The 22,865-nt window shown below is 45.1% G+C and overlaps 1 protein-coding gene across 1 annotated transcript in view; it reads left to right on the top strand.

Annotated features, from left to right (window-relative positions):
- The window catches only part of LOC144821701 (solute carrier family 22 member 7-like), a 254,092-nt gene that overhangs the window by 68,601 nt on the left and 162,626 nt on the right, over positions 1-22,865 (top strand). The gene's annotated exons all lie outside the window — the stretch shown is intronic.

The following is a 22,865-nucleotide window of genomic DNA, read 5'->3' as shown; positions in this document are numbered from 1 at the left end:
GCTCAATTTCCAAAATTGCATCCGCTGGGATAGGTGTAGTAATAGCCACATCATCTGCGTATGCGAAAAGCTTATAATCCACCCCTTGAAGCCTAACTGGATGGATATTATTATTGCTCGTAAGTTTCCTTAAGAAGGGGTCTAGATATAGCGCGAACAGCAATGGGGAGGCTGGGCAGCCCTGTTTATTCTTACTCTAGCTGTTGGTTGGGCATAAAGGGCCTGAATTGCCCCAACATAGCTCTCCCCTATCCCAAACCAGTCCATGACCCTCCAAAGATAGTCCCAGGAGACCCTGTCAAAAGCCTTCTCGGCATCCAGAAATATGGCTGCGACAGGGTCTCCTGCGACCTCCGCGGCGTCCAGGATGGTAATCATCTGCCTGGTGTGATGGGTAGTTCCTTTCCCAGGAATAAAGCCATGTTGCGCGGCAATCACTAGCCCCTCGATCACCTTACTCAATCTTTGTGCGAGTGCTTTAGAAAAAATTTTGGCATCAGCATTTAGCAAGGTAATCGTCTATATGACCCTGGCTCTAATGGTGACTTGTCCTTTTTTAAAATCACTATAATGTCCCCTTCTGCCCATGTGTGTGGTATTGATTTGCCACACTGTGCCTGCAGCAAAGTTTCCAGCATGTTCCCTCCCAATTCATTCCAAAATGTCCTATAAAATTCCGCTGGTATTTGATCAGACCCTGTAGTCTTCCCTGCTGGGAGAGACATTACCGCATCTCTAACTTCTTGTAATGTCAAGGGAAGATCTAATTTCTCTTTATCCTCTATGCTTAATGTGGGATGCGGAATATCTGCCAAGTAGTGTAGGATCTCCATATCAGTATTATTTAAATTCTGTTCATAGAGGTTCCCATAAAACCCCCTAAAAACTTCCTGTATTTCCTCCGATTTGTTGACTATATTTCCTGAGTGATCTTTAATTTCCTTTATCTCCCCTGCAGCCAAATTCTGTCGAGTCCGAATGCCTAGTAGATGGCCTACTCTTTCATTAAATTCGTAACACTTCTCCTTTTTAGCTAGAAAGTTCCCTGCCGCCTTGTGAGCCAAACTCTCCCCTGCCTGCGCTTTGTTCAATTCTATCTCCAGGAGTATACTCTCTATTGGTTCTTCTTGTGTTATGGCCATGACTAATCGCTCCTCTAGTCCCTCTAGCTGTCTCAGCCTATTATCCATATTAATTTGTTCCTTCTTGCTCCGCGAGAGCGTGTAGCTTAAAGTTTCCCCCCGAACTCCGGCCTTAAAAGTATCCCAAACTATATTAGCTGGGGCTGAGTTCCTATTATCCTCCCAGAATTGGGGAACCCATTCCTGGATATGCCTAATATAGCCTGGATCCCTCAATAATCCTCTCTTGAACGTCCAAGTAGTAGATTTCTTAGTTCCCCTGTTCATCAATGGGAGCTTTAGGATCAAAGGGTTATGGTCGGAAACTAGTCTAGGCAATCTCTCTATCTGTGAACCACTTAGGCTTGAACTTGAAATAAAAAAGTAATCTAACCTTGCTACTTTTTTATGTGAGGCTGAGTAGAACGTACACCCTGTCCCTGATGGATTCTTTTTTGCCCATACATCCTCCAGAGCGTTATGCAGCACCATGTTAAATATAGCTTTACACACTTTCTTCTTGCGGCCAGTCCGCTCTCCTTTTTTCAAAAATCCTATCCCCTCCAGCCCATCCACATTGAAATCCCCACAATATATTATCGGTTCTGGCAATAATGCTAGTTCTGTATCTAAATATTCAAACATTTCCGGCTCATCTTCATTGGAGCCGTATACCGATGCAATTGTAAAACAACCAGCCCCAGTTTGTGCCTCCATCACAGCCCATCTTCCCTCCTGGTCTTCCTTTTTTCTTTTCATTTGCAGACAGCCTTTCTTTGCTAATATGGCAACCCCGCGTGTTCTAGTTTCTTGTTTTGTGTTCGCGATCACTTCAAACCCCAGCTGATCCAGCAAGAATTTTTCCTTTCCTGCAATGTGAGTCTCTTGCAAACATATTATTTCTGCCTTAACCAATCTCAACATTGCAGCTACTTTCTGCCTTTTTACTCCGTTATTCAACCCACATGTGTTCAAAGAAATAATCCTTAATGCCATCTGTATATTCTAGCATTCCCTATTAACTTCAAGCCTACAATCCTGATGCTATTAGTTCCTGTTCTGTTGGGTATGTCTTCCCCTCTCTTCCAGTTCAAATGATTTCTAATCCTTTGTGGTGTTTCTTTCCAGCATCCCTTCAGCCCCCCAGTGCCCCTCCCCTCTACCCCTCCACCCTCCCTACCCCTTCTTCCCACCCCTGCTGCACCCTCCCCCCTCCCGCTTGTACAGGCAAATAGGTCACTCATGACCTATGTGTGACTACTGTGTGCTGTAAGGTCGCCTCTCTCTCCTCTCTCCTACCACCAATTCATCCAAACACCCGCTATGTTGAAGCCTATTGTTACTTTATATCTTATAGATTAGGCCCTTTACACCTTCTATTTCTTTCCTCTCCCCATGCTCATCTCATTGAGCTCTGTAAGGTATTCCCCAGCCTTTATCTCTGAGAAGAACATCCTCGTGACGCCACCTATAATGATTTTTAACTTGGCCGGGAACATCAGATAAGCCTCTGCCCCTTGTCGCTGGAAGGGTGCGATTAACTGCCTAAGTCTCCAACGCCTCTCCACAGTAACGTGGCAGAAGTCGGGTCTGGCAAAGAATGTAACTCCAAGTGAGGTTTTCTTTGAATCTGGTCTGGCTTTTTCAATAATTTCTTGCCTTGCCAAGAAGTTCCCAAAATATACCAGCATGGCTCTAGGCAAACTCTCCTGCCTCCCATCCCTCCTCTTTTTAACAAGCAATGGAAATCTGTGCGCTCTTTGCACCTCTATCTCCCATTTCCATTGAGCTTCCGGGAAGGCCTCCTTGAGTATCTTAATGACAAAACCTCTTGGATCTTGCCCCTCCACTCCCTCCTCTAGTCCCAAAAGTCTTGCATTATTACGCCTCTGGCGATTTTCTAAGTCCTCGACTTTCCACTGCAGGTCTTCCGCTTTTTTCGTCTGGTCCAATTTAAATGTCTGCCAGTCTGTCACCTCATCCTCCAGTCTCCCTGTTCTTTCTTCCACTTGAACCACACGCTCTTCAACCTCCTCATATTTTTTGTTCATTCTTCTTATTGCAGCCTGCAGTTTCTTGGTATCATGTCTCGCCCTCCGGCTCTCAATTCTAGCTTCAGACTGCATTTGTTTCAATGTGTCATACATCATGCCCATTGTAACGTGCTGTGAATTATCGCTTTCTCCTCCGCCTACGGCCCCCACCTCCCCTTGGACTCCCTCCTGATACATGGTGGAGGTGGCCGAGTAGTCCCATGATAGTTTCTTGCTGGTTTTATCTGGGAAACCTCCCCCTACACCACCTCCTCCTCCTTGACCTTGACCTGCCGTAGTTCTCCTTCTTTTCAGCCTGATTTTTTCCCCTTGATTTTCTTCCAGGCCTGAGCTGGATTCTCCCGAAATACCGCTCTCCTCCTCACTCGAGGAAGTTTCAGTTCCTTCAACAACTGAGTAAAATTCCCCATCCCGGTCTCTCTGTGAGTCGAGGCTCACGATGCTCCCCCATTCAGATTCCTGAGCCCGAGTAGTTTTGTTGTTCAGTCCTTCCTCCACTTGGAGCAGCGCCTCCATCATCTGAGCGTTATTGGAGCTCCCTGCCTCGCCCACCGCTCCGCTCAATGCTCCACTTGCAGGCATCCCTGACCCACTCCTCACCTGTAGCGGCTGGTCGATGCTTAAAAAGATAAAATCACTTTGGAAGGCTGCCTGGTCTAAAATCCTAAGAATGGCACAAAGGGGCAGAGGCGAGAAAGAAAAGGACAAATTGGCGCCTACAACGTCTAGCACAGCAGGGAGTGCATCTAAGTTGCCAGGATCGGGCACCACACCGAAGATTATGCCGGCCGCCAAACGTACAAACCCGGCAGCAAGCGCCCCACAGAGAGCTTATCAAAGGAAAGCGGAAAAAGGGGAGAAAAAGAACAAAAGCAAATCAGGGCATACAACGGCGGTAAAGAGTCATGCAGCGCTGATGGCTCAAACACAGGATAAAGAGTGCAATAACTCATGCCCAAGGAGTAGTAGATCCGACACGGCTAAAGAACAAAAGGACTACAATTATAGGCAACCCACCCTACCTGAATCGTTCGGTGGTAGGTCTTTACTCGCGCGAAACTCAGCAAAGGATTCCCCAGGAGAAAACGCCGACTTGATTGAAGAAGCCGGCGGAGACATAACCACTGCGGGAACCGGTGCCGTCCTCGAGGACGCTAGCGTCCCTGTTGCGGAGCAACCACGGATTCTAACTATCGACGCTATCGACGCTCCAGACGCAAAGACAGCAGATCCAGCAGAGCCGGCGGCACCGAATGAAACGGCGGACGCGAACATCGGCCCAGGGAAATTTTTATGGAAAAGGACATGGCCTCAATCAATCTTAGGTTTTTTTGTCTTTTGCAAGAAATCTCCCAACTCTCTCTCAAAACAATTGCAAGCCCCCCCCCCCAGCCTATTTTCAGTGATATGACCACCGGAGGCCCTGATTTCATATTAAAAACAGGGCTGCGGACTATACCATTTCCAGCAGAAAGGCAATATTTCTCTCCATGTGTTCCCATACCTGGAGTGTCCTGCAGTTTGGTGCTTACTTTCCACCATGTTAAAAAACCCAGGCTAATATGCTGCATAGCTAAATACATATAAGGTCCCATAGGTGAGACTGATTGCATTGCAAAGGCTTGTTTCATTTGCTCGCTCCTCTCTTGTTGGATCAGCATGAAAGAAACTTGAGATTCCAGCACTTAACTAGCTAAATGTCTGATGTGTAATGTACATTCTTTAAAGAACACCATAGTTATTAGCACAAAATCATGGTGCCTCCATTTTCAAATAAGTACTTCCTTTTGTTGGGTCTGCACAAAAGTTTCCCATATCCACAAAAGACTAAACATGCTAAGTATTTATAAGATTTCACATTAATTCAAAGAGAATGCCATAGTTATATGTAAGTGAAAACATTTGCTGGCTCATTTATCTGTTGTGATGGATCTGCCCAGATTTAAAATATCAAGAGATAGCTAGACATGCTAAAGTCTGATAGACTTTGTTCTAATTCATCTAAGGACATTAAAGTTATAGGTAAATGAAAAAAAAACGTTGCGCTATCAAGATAACCATAACTTGTACCACTGTCCTCCATTGCTTTGACATGACGTCATTGATGACATTTTGAATGACATCACAGATGACATTACACATGACATCACTGATGACATCATCCAAAGATACCACTACTTTTTCTTCTTGAATTATGAAATGTATTAATAAGAAAATGATTATTTATAATAATGCATGTTACATTTTAATTTATGGAATAAAGTCTCTTTATAAAGATACTGCAAGCCACCAAAGAGTTACATGACTATCAAGAGAAAGTAAATCAAAGTTTGAGTTCCTTTATACAGTCATGGAATTTCTGATGTGACTGGCAATATCCTTTCAACATGCAGTAGAGGGTGTTTTATTCCTTATAATACTTGGTCACAAGATCACGCTCATTACAAATTGCTCATATCTGCTCGATCTTTTACTCTTTCATATGAAACAGAATATCATTGCAGTCATGAAGAGTAAGTAAGTAAGTAAGTAATCTTTATTGCTTGATTAATTAAAATCTTAGCAACTCACACAGCAGTATAAATGTACATATATAACATAAATATAGAATTTCATTAAAAACATGGTATCAGTGTACAAAAACGAACAGTTGGTTAATTAAAATCCGTAAATTATAATTAAGTAAAAATGTAAAGTTCAAGTGAAGGATGTGGGAGAGTCCTGGATTGAAGGTAACACGTGTGTCCGTGGATCTAATGGTCGCTTATTTAATCATGATCTACTAGACTTTGTGTCGGTGAACAGCGGGTCGAGAAGTTACCGACTTGAGAGTCATAGGCAAGGGCGACTGGGCTCAGGGTGCAGCACAAAGTTTTGTTTGTGCAATTTTCATAAAGCGGACAAAACTGCAGGTTAGTCTGGTGTTGACCCCATTAAAACATGCCTTCACTGCCTGTCTGCAAGACCGGATATGCATTTCTTTTATGTGCGGTTTTAACAGCTCTCTCCTTTCCCGGTCTAGAGACTTGCATATACTCAGAAGATGCAGCATATCTTCTTTGGTTTCGCCGCATAATCAGCATGATGCGGTTGCAAATGAGCGTTTCCAGGGGGGCGTGTGGGGTTTGACAGGTAAAATGCCCATCCTCAAGATTAAGAAGCCTTCCTTTAGTGAGCCTGAAAAGCTGGTTCCGAGATATGGTTGTGGCGTGCATTTTAGGTAGCTTTGTATCACAAACCAGCTGTGGGCCCTCTTAGTTAGGCTTTCTTTATCGTTTTCAAGAGAGACAAGCTTTGCCGACTTGTTTACCAGGTCTTTAACATTTTTGAATGGAAGTCCTGACTCCCAAACATCTTCCAAGGCTAGCATCCTAATCCCTGACTGAAGGTAGGCCTTGGCGGGGGAGACATTTTTTCTTGATATTTCCTTCCATAGAAATGAGTTCAGTGATCCCGCCGCTGCGTTCTTTATTTTATACCAGCTTTTTACGTATGCGGCCTTCCTACTTATTGTCTGATTTGCTATTCCAAATTCAAGTCTTATTTGGGTAGGGGAGGTATATTTTGGAAGCTTGAAGATTATCCTGAGGGCTTTGGCGACCGTTTTATTCAGGGTTTCTTCATCCAACCCTCGCATGGCCTCGCTGCCGTAGGTTAACGTTGGCAGCAGCTTTGCTTGGAGCACTTGAAGCAGCGGGAGCAGATTTGGGGCAGTAATTTTATTTTTTAGATTTTTCAAAGTGATTGCTAGGATGGTCCCTCGCCTTTGAATCGCCTCCTTTTGTTGCTCATACGACCCGTTTTTGTCAAAGATGATTCCTAGATATTTATACTCTTTGACAACTTCAAGTTCACTCTCGCCCAGCTGCCATTTCAGTCGTTTTTTTGTGCTGTGCTGGTTTAGCCAACAGAAGAGGGTCTTGACTCGACACTCAGCAAGGCTGAGCCAATAGTAACTAGAAAAACAACACACCTGCCTATGCTGAGCAGTTTTTTTCTAAACAATAATTAGAAAAGTGTGCATGAGAAATAAGCATGAACACTTGCTTTAGAAATTGCAACATTTGTTTTAATCCTTTTCAGACTATTTTGTTTTTTAGTCTTTCTTTGTTTTTTAAGCATGAGAATACAAAAATAGTAACAAGAAATACTATACATTTACATACAAACAGGGCAACAATAAGAAAACTTCGGTATGTACATCAGTCATTCAAACTCACATTCAACACATTCTTGGCCATCCAATCATACAAAAACAATCACACTGGTCCCATCGTCATAACACAGTTGTGAAAAATGCAAGAAAAAATAGCATTTGCTAATTATAAACGTTAGTCACAATTTTTTAGTTCTTTCCAAAAGAATGATCTTTTTTCAATCCTATGACATATCCTTGTGACACAGTGTTACTAAAAAAGAAGAGGAAAGCTATAATCACTACATCGAAACCTGGGAGATCAACGTCTCAACCAAAGCCGATCCACATGCTACGCGGACCGAGCTTAATCCATCTGGCAAACAATTGTTCAGCAGACACGCGCTGCTCTTTAGGTAAGTGCGCGAACCCGGCCTATTGATTCAACTTTACTAGCCCAGACACAAAGATATATCTGAGAGCTTGTATGATTGAGGTTACGTGTTCTCTTTCACAGCACTTCTTCGCCCTCTCCTTTGCTGGGAATACGCACATTGGCTTCACCATACGACTTGAGGAGCGTAGACCCACTTTTTTCAGGTAGGCTGAGTTTAGCGGGGCTTTGGTTGAGACGTTGATCTCCCAGGTTTCGATGTAGTGATTATAGCTTTCCTCTTCTTTTTTAGTAACACTGTGGTCCTGAGGAGAACCCTAGGAACGATAGGGTTCGAAACGCGTCGACCTGACCCGGTCCCGTGTCATTATTATTCACAAGGATATGTCATAGGATTGAAAAAAGATCATTCTTTTGGAAAGAACTAAAAAATTGTGACTAACGTTTATAATTAGCAAATGCTATTTTTTCTTGCATTTTTCACAACTGTGTTATGACGATGGGACCAGTGTGATTGTTTTTGTATGATTGGATGGCCAAGAATGTGTTGAATGTGAGTTTGAATGACTGATGTACATACCGAAGTTTTCTTATTGTTGCCCTGTTTGTATGTAAATGTATAGTATTTCTTGTTACTATTTTTGTATTCTCATGCTTAAAAAACAAAGAAAGACTAAAAAACAAAATAGTCTGAAAAGGATTAAAACAAATGTTGCAATTTCTAAAGCAAGTGTTCATGCTTATTTCTCATGCACACTTTTCTAATTATTGTTTAGAAAAAAACTGCTCAGCATAGGCAGGTGTGTTGTTTTTCTAGTGCTGGTTTAGCACCATTATTTTTGATTTTTCTAGGTTAATTTCTAATCCGTTTTTTAAGGCGAAGTTGTTAGCGGTGTGAAGCAGATGCTGTAAGCCGACTGGTGTTTGACTGATTAGTATCAGGTCGTCGGCGTACAGTAGGTTTGAAAGAGGGAGGCCTCCCAGTTTTGGTGCATGGTGGTTACAGTTGTCTAGATGAATGAAATGAAATGAAAAAGAAACTTAATTAAGCGCACTGTGGCCAAGCGGCTTCCTGGCGCTGGGGGGGTAGGGGGGAGAGGAGGGAGGGGGGGAGGGGATGGGGGGGAGGGGAAAACAAAAAGTAAACGGGTTCGACACTGCAAACAATGGGACTAACCAGGGAAGGCCTGACGAAAAAGAAAAGTTTTTAGTGCTTTTCGGAAAGCCGGGTAGGTGGAAATTGATCGAATAGAAAATGGAAGACTATTCCAATACTGGGGGGCCAGCTCCGAGAAACGGGTGCCGCCCATGCGAGCTTTACGGAAGCGGGGGACTTGAAGAAGAAGTTGAGAGGACGAACGAAGAGTGCGAGAGGGGGTGTAGGGAGTGATCAAAGAAACAATAAACAGAGGGGCAGAGTGGGTGAAAGCTAGAAAGGCTAGACATGCTAATTTGAAAGAAGAACGAAAACGTACAGGAAGCCAGTGAAGGGACTTGAGGACAGGCGTGATGTGAGAGAATTTGGGAAGATGAAAGATGAGCCGGGCGGCCTGGTTCTGAATGGCCTGAAGCCGGCGCATTTCATAGCCGGGGATGCCGGAATAGAGGGCATTCCCGTAATCGAGGCGGGAGGTGATGAGGGCTGAAATGATGGATTTGAGGGCATCGGTGGAGAAGAAGCGGGATAATATACGAATGAGGCGGAGGGATAAGAAACAGGATGAGATAACAGCACTAACTTGGGGATGAATGGAAAGGTCACTGCTGACTTTGAGGCCTAAAGTGCGAACAGTGGGAACTGGAGTAGGAGGAGTGCCAAGAGAGAGGGGCCAGTAAGAAGGGGACCAGGGATTAGAGGGACCACCAGTGAGGACAAGCTCCGTCTTGTCGGGGTTTAATTTGAGGTGGTTCGTGATCATCCAGTCCGAAATAAAAGTTAAGATAGAACTGAAAAAAGAAGAAGAGTCAGGAGTGGAGAGATCGAAGATGAGCTGGAGGTCATCAGCGTAGTTATACACGGAGACCCCCAGCTCACGAAGAGAAAAAATAAGAGGAAAGATGTAGAGATTGAAAAGAAGAGGGGAAAGGGAGGAACCTTGGGGGACCCCACACACCAAGGGGCGGGGGGGGCGGAAAAGCCAGCAAGCTGAACTGCCTGGGACCTACCCTGGAGGAAGGACTTCAGCCAGGATAGCGCTGACCCCCTGATGCCGGCTGCGCTGACACGGTCGAGAAGGATGGCATGATCAACCGTGTCAAACGCAGCCGACAAGTCGAGGAGCACCAGCGCCTGGGGACAGTTGGAATCAGCCCCTCCCTTAAGTTCGTCCAGGACAGCAGTGACGACCGTCTCAGTAGAATGACCCGGGCGGAAGCCCCCCTGGTGAGAGGCCAGAAGGCCATGCCTCTCGATGTAAGAGGAGAGGCAGGAGGTGACATGGCTTTCCACAATCTTCCCCAGGTAGGGGAGGAGAGAAATAGGCCTAAAATTAGAGGGTGAAGAAGGGTCTAGACCGGGTTTTTTTATTATGGGAAAAACAGAAGCTATTTTGAAAGAAGAAGGTACAGAACCTAGGGCCAGGGATGAGTTAAGGAGTGTGAGAGGGGGTCCGGGGGAGTGAGAAAAAAGGGTTTGAAGAATCCGGGCCGGCGCAACGTCAGCTGGCGATCCTGATTTGACCTTGGCCAGCAAAGCAGAGAATTGTACGATAGTAATAGGGGGAAAAAGATCTAACGAAGAAGGTGGGGGGGGGAGAGGCGGGATGACCAGAGTTTGAGAGACTACAGGAATGTTGGCTTTGATTGCAGAGATTTTATCTATAAAGTGAATATTAAGGGAGAGGCAGAATGAGAGGGAAGGGGCGACACTAGCATTGGTACGGTCGGACGTGGCCAGTTGTTTCACAAGCAAAAAAATCTCTCGAGATTTGTTGGAAGAGCGAGCGATTTTTTCAGAGAAGTATTCCTTTTTTGCCGAAATGATGGCTTTTTTATAGTCATTAAGTAGTGACTTATACTTAATGCGGCGAAGAGGACAGTAGTGATGCCTCCATTGGCGTTCTGATCGCCTGAGATTGAGTTTTAACTCTTTGAGTTCACTAGTGAACCACCGGTGGGCCTCATGGGGCCGACCAAATTTGATGTTTTTAAGAGGGGCGACGAGATCACAGGAGGAGGATAACCAAGCGCCAACCGCGTCAGCTTGTTCTTCCAGGGAAAGGTCGGTCAAGTCGGGTGTGGTAGAGATCAAAGAGGAAGAGAGGAGGGAGAGATCTGTCTTGTTCCAGCAGCGTGCTGTCAAGTTCTTGGGGTGAGGGACTTTGGGATGAGAGAAGAAAGGAATATTAAAAGAAATTAAGAAATGATCTGACCAGAGACAGGGAAGAATGGAAAGAACAGAGAGGGGGCAACGCAGGGACCAGATTTGGTCCAAGGTATGACCCTTAGCGTGAGTGGGTGAAAAAACGTGAGGTGAGAAGTTTAAAGAGCAGAGTGTTGCAGAAAAATCTTTAGAAGTTGGGCTTTCTCGAGGGTCGTCCGGCCAGTAATTGAAGTCGCCTAATAGAACGACTGCCGAGTTGTTGACTGATAAAGTGGCTAAAATATCCTGAAAAAGCGGAACAAATTGGGGCATTGGCAGAGGGGGCCGGTAGACAAGGACAAAGGTGAGGGGGTCAGTGAGATTAGTAGACCGAGCGACCAGGAAATCCACGTTGGGAATGGGAGGAAAGTCAAGAAGCTGAAACTTCAGCGTAGACCGAATGATCATAGCCACTCCACCGCCGGTCTTGCTGGCCGGTCGGTCCGCACGGAGGGCATAATATGTGTCAGGGAGAATAGCAAGAAGGTCGGGGAGAGAGTCAGAAGAAAACCATGTCTCCGTGAGGAAGAGATAATCGGGGGAATCAGTGGAGAGGAGATTAAAGAGTTCAATCTGATGCTTAGTAGCTGACCGGGTGTTTAACAGAAGTGCCGAGGCTGCAGGGGATAACGGAGGAAGGGAAGGGGATGCGTTGAGATCCGTTGAGAGATCGGCCACAAAAAGATTAAATAAAGTTGGTGCCAGAACGCATCCCTGCTTCAGTCCTCTAGTAGTTGGAATGTGCCTGGACACAATCGTTCCGTCCCCCAGTTTTATTTGAACCCATGTCTCGGTATGTAAAAGGATGAGTTGATTCAGGAGAGCGGTAGGGATTTCCCATTGGGCTAGCTTTGACCATAATTTTCCACGATCTATGCTGTCAAAAGCGGCTTTATAATCGATGAAACAGACAAATAGTGGTTGTCTTGTCGCTTTTGAGGAGTCAGCTAAAAGCGAAAGAGCCAAGATGTTTGTGGTGGTTCCTACGTTTTCCTGGAACCCTGTTTGATTGATTGGGATTAAGGATTTTTCCCTTGCCCATTCCTGGAGTTCGGCCAGGATGACACCGGCGTAGTACTTAGCCTCGATGTCTATGAGGGCTATGAGCCTGTAGTTTTTTGGGTCGCTCTTGCAGCCTTTTTTGTAGATAGGGGAGAGGATGGAGCCTTTCCAGGATTCTGGGATTGTTCCTGTTGCAACGATGTTCTCAAAAAGCCGTAATAATGTACTGGACCAGTATTTTTGATCATATTTGTATAGTATTGGTGGCAAGCCGTTGGGCCCGGGGGCACCATCTTGATGACTTTGCTTAATTCTGCCCTCAATTGTTTTTAAAGAGAAACTGAGTGCCGAGTTATACCTTTCGTGAGGTGGAGGGAGTGCAAGATGAGGTTCCGCTAATTTTTCCAAATAGCTATGGGGGTCTGCATTGAAGTAGGTTTGCAGATGGTTTGTCCAGACATCCTCCGTTATATGTGAGTTGATCCTAGGGCCCGATGGATTCTCTATGCTCTTGACCGTTTGCCAGAATCTTGCACTGTTGTTCGATCTGGCGTCATGCAATAATTTGGCCCAGAGTAATTCCGTGTGGTCCTTTTTTGCACTCCAAATAATTTTCTTTTTCCTTGCCCGGAGTTTTCCTAGTTCATCTAAGGTGCCGGCTGTTGCGCTGTTTTGGCGTAAGGAGCGGATTGCTCTATTTATATCGCCTCTTAGTTGTCTTAGTTCGGCATGCTGGCTTGAGGTCAGATGAGGGCACTGGCTTGTACCCGCCCAGAAGTATTGTTTTAGCTTATGTTCTTGTTGTGCTGGTTTGGTAGCGGGCGGCGGGGCTGTTTGGCCCAGAGCTTTGGAGAAAGTATCCCAGGCGCAGACCGTACTTCCTTCGATGAATGTAATTTCGTCCCACAGTGTCTTTGCAGCGACTGATAACTTTTCAGGGTCGCGTATTTTGCATCGAATTCTCTTATGTTCGTATTTTGACCTTTGATGGAGGTGTGGGTTTGCGTATGTTAAGGCAGTCCCCTGAATACCAAGAGTGAGCTCTTGAGGTTGGTGGTCGCTGTGGTCGGACACCCCGATCCGGAAATCTTTACTAGGAGTTTCTATGGAAAGTTGGTGCTTGGGGTCTGTCCCCTTGCATGCGTCCATTTAGTGCTACCATCGATAGGCTTTCCAGTTCTCTGTGCAAGTTCTTTGAGGTTTTGGTTGGCTTGCCCCACTTGTATTTGTCCTGGGAAATAATACCCCATGCTTGATGTTTATCATCCTCGGGGTTGCAGTTGTCTGTTCCCTCAGCTAGGGACATGTTAAAATCACCTGTTATAATGTAATTCATGCCTTTATCCTCCGTTATTAACTGTGTAAGTTCGAGTATCAGCTGCTTGGCACCAGTTATCTTGCTCTGGGGGTGAATATAGATATTAGCCAGGGTTATGTGATGTGGGTTACTTCTACCTTGCATTTCAAATTGTATTGCCAATATTTCAACAGATGTTGTATTTTTGCTCAAACGTTCTTTTCCTGTAGTTATAGCTTCGATCGAGGCGTAGACGGTCAGCCCGCCTTTGCGGTGCCCGTAGTTTGATTGTCGGACTGCAGGGAGATGATAAGTCTTGTAGCCTTGGAGGTGAAGGGGTTCCTCCAGCCAAGTTTCCTGTAATAGGATTAGGTCAAACCTTTGAAGGTATGACAGTAGTGAGTGGTCGTTAATTTTGGGCCCGAGGCCATTTATATTTCATGAACAGAGTTTTAAGTTCCTTTCCTTGTTTCCCTGTTCAAGGATCGGTCATCGACTGTCAGTTCTTAAGTTTATAGTTTTGGATATCCACGACCAGTCGGTTGGGGGATTATTTTCTTCTGCCCACCTACCCTTCCCCGTCAGAGGGCTTGGTCCGTCTGGGACTGTGACCGAAGTGCTTCGGGCTCCTTTAAGGACTGTGCTGATTTGGTTACAACCAATCCCGCCGCTCAGTAGCCTCTTGTTAGGAGCTGGTTGGTTTTGTATCAGCGGGGTCGGGTAACCAACTCGTCGGGGCCGGAACACTCGGATCCCCCAAGCCTCTAGTTGTTGTTCTTCACTGAGGATTCTTCCTACCAATTCGGGTGTCGCCCACTCGGTTTTAGTTGCCTCTTGGTCTGAAAGATGTTTGAAGGTCTCAAATTCTACTGACAGCAGATCTTGAGTTTTGATCCCGGTTAGACTTTGGATTGCGTTTAGGATGTGGAGGATGTTGCCACGGTTTAGGATGTCCCTTCTACCTTTGGACTTATATTCAGGGACAAATAAGATTGTTTGCGATGTGGCTTGCTGACATTGGTTTGCCGGATTGCTGCTATGTAGACGTTTGCGCCCTTCGTCTTCAGTCAATAAATTCATTTGGATTTTTTCTGCTTTGTTTTCGTTGCCGTAGGATCGCTCTTTTGAATGAGGTTGGTCATCAGAGTTAGGTAAGAGAATTGTGGTTGATTCATTTAATACTCTTGAATTTGTTTCTGCAGGTGAGGATTGTTGCAGGGTAATGTCACGTGCTGCAGGATGTATGCCCGTTGTTGGGTCCTCGCTTCCATTTATGCTGGGCTTATGCCTACTGGTCGCTTTTTTCCTGATAGTTTGTTAGGCGTTGATTGTGATCCCTAGAGCTTTCCTCGACTACTCGCACTGGGCCTCTTTGTGTCAGGGAGCTGGTTAAGCCTTGGACCGGCTGTTGGATCTTTGGTGTACCAGGATCTTTGAGCTCCTGATTAGGAGCCTTCTGTGGGTTTGGTGCGGTTTGGAAGTATGTTTTTATGGGTGAGTTCTTATGCCTCCCTTTCCTCCTTTGTTTCCTTCGCTGCTTGGAGGATTGACATTTGTTCTGCTCAGCCTTACCTCCTAAGAATATTGCTTCATACGTTTTGGCTGGCTGGTGGTAGCTGCCGCTGATTCCGGATTTATGGCCTCGACAGTCCCTGGTGGTTTGAGAGGAGACGGGTTGAAAGTTTTAATAGAATTTTTGATCATGATTCTGGTTCCTGAATCATGTCCGTCCTCTTGGATGGTCGGGTCCGTCGAGGGGATTACTTCTTCCTTTGTACTTTCCCCTGGACCTGTACTGGGGGGAAAAGAGTTACAAGTGACGGGTAGATTCGAGTTTTTAATGACCGGTTCTTGAGCCTCTTTTTGTGTCCATGTCCTGGGGCTTGTTTGATTATTGGTTACTGGTCCTCTAGTGCTGGTATTTACACTGTCACTGTCAGATTTCAAACGAGAGCCTATAGTTTTCAAGTCAGTGAGGAGATCATTCATCACTGTCGGGAGAGTAGCGACTTTTGCCACGATTAGGTGGCAGGTACAGCTTGGTGGGATTATGGCTGTATCCCGTAGGGCTCTTTCGATAAAATTGTTCATGTCTGAAAGTTTGCTGTCTATGCTGGTGACATGTAATGCCAGACAATTGAGAAGGGTGAGCTGAATGTCCGTTTTGTCGGAATGGTATTCCAAAGCTTTGGTGGAGAGTTGCATGGTATTTAAAAGGGAGGTCCATATTCCTGATTCGCGTGACTGAGTGTTTACGTCCGCCTTTTTGGAAGTGTTTCCTAGTCCTGGGGGGACCTCTTCTTGCTTGCCCTCAGAAGTGTAGGTGGTGACAAGGTTTTCCCATTCTTCATTTGTGAGGGAGGCAATGTTGACGTCTCCTAGAGTTATATCATCTGATTCACCCTCCGCGTTGACCGTTGCGGAAGGTTGCTTGAGTGGATGTACCTCAGAATGTGGTTCCGCCGGAGTGTGCTTCGGAAGCGTGCAATTTATGCTGTTTCGAATGGGTGATTGAACCGCTATTGAGTGATTGAGAGGAGTTTCTTTATTGTTGTCTTTGCATTTCTGGTTATGGTTGTTATTGCACATATTGAGTTCATGATTGCGATCGGTGGGGTCGGTAGAATGAGATTTTGAGAGTTGTAGGATGAATGGCTCTCTGGTTGCCTTTGTGCCAGTTTTGTCATCAAATGGGGGTGTCGAGAGGCCTGTAAAGTGAAATACGTCTGACACTGAGGTGCCTCGAAGATGACTTATGGACTGGCGGTGCAGAACTGTAATTTCAGGCTCTAGGGGGAACCCGGGTGGTTCCGTAGGTAGTTCCATATCATCCTCTTGAGGAGGCTGCGAAACTGGTAGGAGCATGATTTCATTACTTGACAGGGGCCGTTTCGGGGCGCCTCCTGGGGTTTTTTCAGAGCTGGTTAAAAGGGATACGGTAATTGCAGGTGGTTCTGTTACTTCATTGGAGGCCTCTGTGTTTGGCGAGTTTAAAGAGCTTTGTATCCTCTCCCCTGATTCGGTCGATTGGATGTACAGGCCGGTGACTGGTAAAACCGGTATGGCTGAGATAATTTCTAGAGTACCATCTGATGGCTGAGGGTGTAGGGGAGAGGGAAGATCCGTTTGGTTATTGGTGTTGAGGTGAAGTAACGCTCCTGCGTCTTTTATAAAGGAGAATTTGGAGTAAATTTTGGGTTGAAATTTTTTCACCCCCTGGGGCGCAGATTGCTTCCAAATGGTCGCTACTCCAGTCCCCCTTGAGTCAGGGTCAAGGTCTACTAGCAGGGTGTCAGGCGTGCTTGTGACCTTTTCCCATCCTTTTGGAGTGTTTGGGACCTGGGAAGTATTCTTGGTTGGCTCGTTTGAAGTCTTAGGGTTCGTAATCTTCTTTTTCCTAGTGTTGGTGGTGTTTGTTGGTGCACGCCTCTCCTTGCCAGACCTCATTATTGGGTGGGATTGGCGCCCTCTACCGAGGATCAGGCTTGGTAGGCAGGTAGTGATCCTAGATGATTAGCACTAGCAGGCGAGTGGGGGAGCTGGCGGAGCTGGGGGGGGCGAGGGGGGGAATAAGACTGGTGTAAGACTGGTGGATGCCCCCCCACACTCTGTTGAATTTTCCACAGCTCAGGCAGCTCAAGTGACTCTTGAGACTCACGTGTCCCCCCCTCGCAACCCCTTCGCGGCTCCTCACTCCTCACATCACAGTGCGTAGTGTGGTCCCTCCAGCTTCGAGGGCCTGCCGTTTGCGGCACACGGTGGTGGCTTGGCAGCTCGCCCCCCTGCAGTGCCTCTGCCACCCCTGTTGTTGCTGCTGATGGCGCTGCCCTCACAGGGAAGGAAAAAAACGGAGGTGAGCAGCTTGAAGTGCGGGTGGGGGGCTGCATGTGCTTGTGGTGCCTCCCCCTCTGCTCACTCTGATTGATTCTTGCTGCCAGTTCCCGAGGGTCCGGTCTGGTTCCCAGCGGGGTCAGAGCTTCTCCTGTGGTTCCTCTAGCATCACCGTCTGCTTTCCTCTGCCTCTGCTCTGCCGCTGCTCAGCACCCGCTAGGTGCCGCCCCTGTGTCAGGCAGAGTCAGGCAGACCTGCCGCCCCTGCCCTCACTGCTCCTGGCCTTGGATGCAGAGCGGGGCAGGTCGTAGTGAGCGGCGGAGCTGGCTCTCACACCGGGAGAAGCAAGCGGGCGGGCTGTCAAACGCTGTCAGCGGGGGCTAGGCTTCAGGTGCGGGAGAGATAGCTGCGAGGTGAAGCTGTGCAGCTCGGCAAAGCGGATCGGCAGCTCCAGTCCTGCGGGCTGCAGTCGGCGACAAACGAACTCTCGGACAACGGTCTCCCCTGGAGCAGAGAGGAGAGAGACAGAGGCTGGGAGCCTAGAGAAGGAGGTAGCAGTCGGAACTCGGAGCTCGGTTTTCGGCGTTTCTCGCACGGCGTCCCTCCCCACTAGTTGCAGCTCAGACTGGCCAAATGATGAATACCCACAGCCTGGAAAAGCCACGTTTTCGTTCTTGAGTACTGGCTGCTGATATCGAGGACCACACTACTCCAGGTCTACAATATAGACTTCAATTCAGAGTTGGGGCTCCACTCCACCTGTGGCGCCCTTCTTCCCTTCTTTCGCGGGGAGCCTCGCCCGCCTGCTCCACTTAAGCGGTGCGATGCGGCGCAGCTACCACGGTTCCACCTTCGGAGCCACGAATCCGGTCCCAATCCGGCAATCCTTCTTGGCAGCCTGACCGCCCGGCAGCTCGTTAACCGCCCGGCAGCTCATTAACAGCCCGGCAGCTCGTTAACCGCCCGGCAGCTCATTAACCACCCGGCAGCTCGTTAACCGCCCGGCAGCTCGTTAACAGCCCGGCAGCTCGTTAACAGCCCGGCAGCTCATTAACAGCCCGGCAGCTCGTTAACAGCCCGGCAGCTCGTTAACAGCCCGGCAGCTCGTTAACAATCCTCCGAAAGCTGAAGACAAGAGCACAATTCCACAGTCATGAAGAATAAAAGTTGAATATCTAGCATGAAATTAAACACACCAAAAAACAGTAAATATTTAGTTGTAAAAGATATTAGAATCAATAAAATAAACTTTTTGCCATGAATATCTATTTACTGCTTATATTTCTAGATTTAAAAATAAATAGATCAGGAAAATGAAAGGCCAGTTGTCATTTTTGCTATTTAAACTGCAGTTGTAATTATGCTCTGTGACATGTCTTTCGCCTTAGATGCTGGCTCTGGCAGCAGGTATTCTGATGCCACAACTCGACTGTAATGCACTTTATAATTGAGTAGTTATGTCATTTTCTTATTACAGTCACAACTCAACCATAATATGAAAATTGGAGACAGCCTTTTAAACAGACACTTCAGGCTACCAGTGTTCTATTGTATTATAACTAATGATACTCACAGTATTAAAGTATTCATCCACTTAATTTTATTAAATATACACCATGCAATTCTGTCATAACCACTACTACATAACCATGTCAATAATCCAGCTACAATCATATAAAAATGTTATATCAATAAGAGGGTCGTTATTTCCTCGTACAATTACGATGAAACAATAAACAAAAAACAATATACAGACACACAGCCACTACTTCGCTATCATACATTCATCAACAAACCATGAACCAATCAGAATAATGCATCACACAATGTCTATAAAGAGTAAAATGCTCAATATGAAACGACAAAAAAATATCTATCATCATATAAAAAGTAACGTGTGTAACAAAACCATATGAGCAGTGCCATACAAGAAAACATCCCCTAATAAATAAATCACAAAATAAAAAATTGCACACACATTAAAAGTTGAAGAGATATTCCATAACACCTGCTATCACCATCTAGCATGTACTAACTTATGCACTACTATGTAGACACAAAAGTAGTGTGAGAAATCCATTTATCCAAAAACTTGTATACTTGACATACAATCATTATTGTCAAACTAGAAATTCATCGTAATATTTCAAAACAGCGTACACATCAAATGCATTCAGTATGTAATGAAGAAACACGCTTTGGCTAAGCCCATTGGTGTGACTTATTCTAGTTATGTGATCTGTTTTATCATTTTGTAACAGATGAAGATTGTTGTGTGATATTTTTGGCAGCACAAACAGAACACAGCTGCAGATGAAATATACAATAAATGAAGGCAATGATGCAAACACAGACAAATAAAATTCAGGTACACATACAGGCAGGCACATTGGAATATGCATGCCTTTGAATGATGAATGCAAGCATGGATTTCATGACTGAGGGCCTGATTTATATGTTGGTGGGACAGGAACTCCATCGCAGCAGCGACAGAGTTCCCTCCCTGCCGATATAGTGGCCCGCCTTCCCGATCTATATGCAGGTCCTCCTTAAGTTTGGGCAAACTTCTCAGATGGCTCTTCGGAGTAAGGTCCATCAGAGAAATCACATGGGGTGGGCAGAATTTGCGTAATCGCATTACGCGAATCTCAGCGAAACGGTAAAAAATCAACGCGAACAAGCAGAAATTCCACGAACATGCGGAAATGCTTGTTCGCGATGCTTTTTACTGTTCACAATCGCTGCTTGCGTGCTCGGGGGAAATGTTTTGCGAACACGCATTTGAGAACGCGAACAAGCAAAAAATTTCGCTAAATTGCGGAACGCACAATTTTGGGCAATTTCGCGTTCTACGCGGAATGCGAAATTACCCAAATTTCCCAAATTCCGCAAATTCCGCGAATGGAACGGAATTTTCAGCCCAGGCCTAGAAATCACTACATGTACACCCATCTAATGAGGATGAGTGGTTTATAGAAACATTTTACTGTCTGTCACCACAAGGCACACACTGGTGGTGAGGGACATTAAAAATAAAATAATGGTTTCTCCACTATGGGAGATGACGCCCAGGGTGGGGGGGGGGGGCAATTCTTTATTTTACAAAAAGAAAGTCCAGTTTCAGGACTTTCTTTTCTTAAATAAAAAAGAATATTGTTTGGTTCAGGACTGCATCCTGCTGATGCAGCCCAATAGCAAAGAATACAATGCAACGACAGCATCCGCTGTGACAGTGGATCCTGCCAATGCTTTTTATAAATAACAACCTGTGTGGCAGTCATTTATAAATTAGACAGGTGGTACCCCAGATTATTTTACTTCAACCCAATGGCAGAACGGCTGGCCATCTGCCTCAATATAAATCAGATCCTGAGTGTTTTCATACATGAACAAATAATGAATAGATAGGTGACTCTTGGTGCCTGCAGTGGTGGATGGGTTCAATGGATGTGCATAACAGCATAACTAGATGCCTTCAGGTAGGGTGAATCGATGTATGGGTGGTGATCGATGGTTGACAATTTGAAGGAAAAGTGAAGATACAATGGGTGCATTTGTGAATCTTGGTAAAAGTATGGGTTAATAGAGGCAACTGTATTGCACCGATGGATGACAAAAAGATAAGTACACAGGTGGCTAAATGTAGGTATATAGATGAAAACACATTCCTTCAGATCCAATAGTGATTTTATGAGCTGTCCACCTTTTATTCACAACCCCAATAAAAGTATCTCCCCTTGAATGTAGTTTTTGTTTTGTAAAAGGCCCAAATCCCTTAATGTTGAAAAAAATCCAACAAATGCCAAAATAACTCTACTAAAAGAACAGTAATTATTTACAGTGCTTAAAACAGCAGGAGCATGGAGGTAAGCGTCTGTATCACAATGAAGGTGTGGCCAAGTGGTGTCACTGATAAGATTGTGGTTGAAAGGGTAAAGATATATATTTTAGATAGTTTATCATTTTTCACTTCCGCTTTTGTAATCACTGTAAATAATGTACAAGTCTTAAATATAGAGATTAGATTGGCATTACTACTGTGAGAAACACTAAGATAAAACTTGATGGAAAGAAGGCTGACATAGTAAGTAAGTAAGTAAGCATTTTATTTGTTGATTAATTAAAATCATTACAAGCAATAAAAAAAAAATAATAGCCACCAAGAAAAACAAGCATATACTAGACACAGAGTTATTAACATCTTACAATGATCCACCGATAATGCGATAATAGGCCCATAGGAATGAATGGGAATTACCAAAACGGTAAATACCGATTCAGTAAAAACCGAATCGTACCGGTTCTGTAAAACTTACCGAATAATTACCTACATACTATTTACCTATTCTTAAATACCGAATTGCTAAAATTCGGTATTTAAGAATAGGTAAATAAAGATTACCTCCATATGGCCCTCAAAGTGAACTAAGGGTTATGTTGGCAGGTTGGAGCAGATGAGGTTTGTGTTTATATTTCTTCACTTTGTATCTCATTTCTGCAGTTGTGAGCACTCTACATTACAGCTGTTACATACAGGGCGTTGAATGGCAGATGTACCATGAAACACTACTTAACAATATTCTATTGTATTGTTATTGCCTTTATGTAGTGCTTACCAGCTCTGGCGAGGCGTGAATGTTTTTTACACTGGGCAGCTTGCTGCTCCAGATCACAAGCATAGTTGTTAAACCAGTTATTATTTACTATCAGTTGTTGGTATTAGACGTTTGTTATCGAGCAAACCATTGCATTCTGGTGTAGTCATTACTGAGGGGGTTTGTGAGTTCTTGCAGATGGTTGACACATGAACTAGAGGAGATTGGGTAATGTTGGTGTTGTATATGTGTACTTCATTCAATATGGCTACTTGGTGTCAGTAGTCCTTTCTTAGTGTTCCTATTTTAGCAATCTCCCATAATACCTAATAGTGTTCTATCTGGTATGTGGAGGTTCCAGCCTTGGCAGTTGATGGTCTGGTCAGCTGTGAGGTTTACTGCTCTGCTGTGTATCTTAATAAATCTATCTTAATAACTTGAAGACGTGTCCTGCTGCTTACCAAAACTGCTTACAACAGTTGGTTTATAAGGGTATGAAGCTATTTTTGCTTAGCTGCAATTCTAGTTCTTCTTCAAAGTAATCTCCACTGAAATTATAGGCACAAAATATGTTAATAGAAGGGAGGTGCCTTATGGTTTGCAGTAGTAACTCTGGGCTGCTGGAGTTGAGGCAGTTATAAGGAATACTGAGCTATGGAGACATGGGATCCACAGCACGGTTACCCTGTAATACATTTTTGGGGGGACATAGAGAAAGGTGCTCTTGCCAGTGTGGTATGACAAGGGGTGTATTTGTTTGCCCTTGAAATGGTTTCAAGTGTGCAGGGCCCAGTTCTAAATGATAAGAATGCCATAGAAAGACACTGGGCAGATATCACTGGCAATGACAGGAGTGCTTGCACATCCAATGCATCCCCTCGGAGGAAAGCTTTACAAATAAAAGGGGGGTACCAGGGCTCTTCTGCATCAGTGTCTGAGACTCTGGACTGTCTATTCATAAACAACATCCAGGGAAGATGGTGAGATACACTACACCTGTTCGACTGCATGAAGATGTGGAAAGGAATTGTGGAAAAATCTATTAGATATGAGCAGTCTCACATGGAATCGCATT

This window comes from Lissotriton helveticus, chromosome 2_2, assembly GCF_964261635.1.
Source record: "Lissotriton helveticus chromosome 2_2, aLisHel1.1, whole genome shotgun sequence".
NCBI classification, from domain to species: Eukaryota; Metazoa; Chordata; class Amphibia; order Caudata; family Salamandridae; genus Lissotriton; species Lissotriton helveticus.
The sequence above is the reverse complement of the archived record's forward strand: the minus strand, read 5'-3'. Positions and strand labels throughout refer to the sequence as shown.